Here is a 677-nt window from a genome sequence, read left to right on the forward strand (position 1 = left end):
GGGAGAAAAGAAAAACAAAGATAAAATCAAACTGTTTCTCCTCAAAACCCGTCTCGAGAATTTCACCCATGGGGCAAAGATGGGCAATTCCTCCGCTCCGAGGCGGAGAAGAGCAGATCTGGGGGTTTCTCTGCCCCCCGTTTCCCTTCGCACACAATTAAGAGGCAGCCTCGCTTTTTAAATAATAATAATAATGATAATAACGGCAATAACGATAACAACAATAATAGCAATAATTATAACAGGATTGTTTATAATAATTAACGAAACGTTGCGGCGATACAACGTGGATCCCCAACAGATCGCGCGCCCCGGCATTTCAGAAGCAGGTATTTCCCGCAAATGAAAAGCTTAATTCATAAGCGGGCATTATTAAAATAATCATAATTCTACCACCACCCAAAAATCCTCCCCCTGGCCCTGGGCAGAGCCGAGACGAACCCGGTCGCTGGGATTTACCGATAACGCATCCCGAGAAAACCCTGGAAAATCCGAGCCCACTGCCATTTTGTTACCAGAAGCCGCCGAAATAGGCTCTAAACAAACCGCTCCTTCCCCCCGTGAGTTTGACGGAGGTTTCGGGGGGAAGGCGCTGCCGCCGTTCCCCACCTACGGGGGAGAGCCGCCCCGGTGCCCGGCCGGGCTCGCCAGCGGGAGATTTGGGAGCGGAAAGGGGG

The 677-nt window shown here is 50.7% G+C and overlaps 1 protein-coding gene across 1 annotated transcript in view; it reads right to left on the reverse strand.

Moving 5' to 3' along the window:
• Positions 1-677, reverse strand: part of TFAP2A (transcription factor AP-2 alpha (activating enhancer binding protein 2 alpha)) — a 14,768-nt gene that overhangs the window by 11,605 nt on the left and 2,486 nt on the right. The gene's annotated exons all lie outside the window — the stretch shown is intronic.

This window comes from Calidris pugnax, unplaced genomic scaffold, assembly GCF_001431845.1.
Source record: "Calidris pugnax isolate Ruff unplaced genomic scaffold, ASM143184v1 scaffold8, whole genome shotgun sequence".
In the NCBI taxonomy this organism is placed as follows: domain Eukaryota; kingdom Metazoa; phylum Chordata; class Aves; order Charadriiformes; family Scolopacidae; genus Calidris; species Calidris pugnax.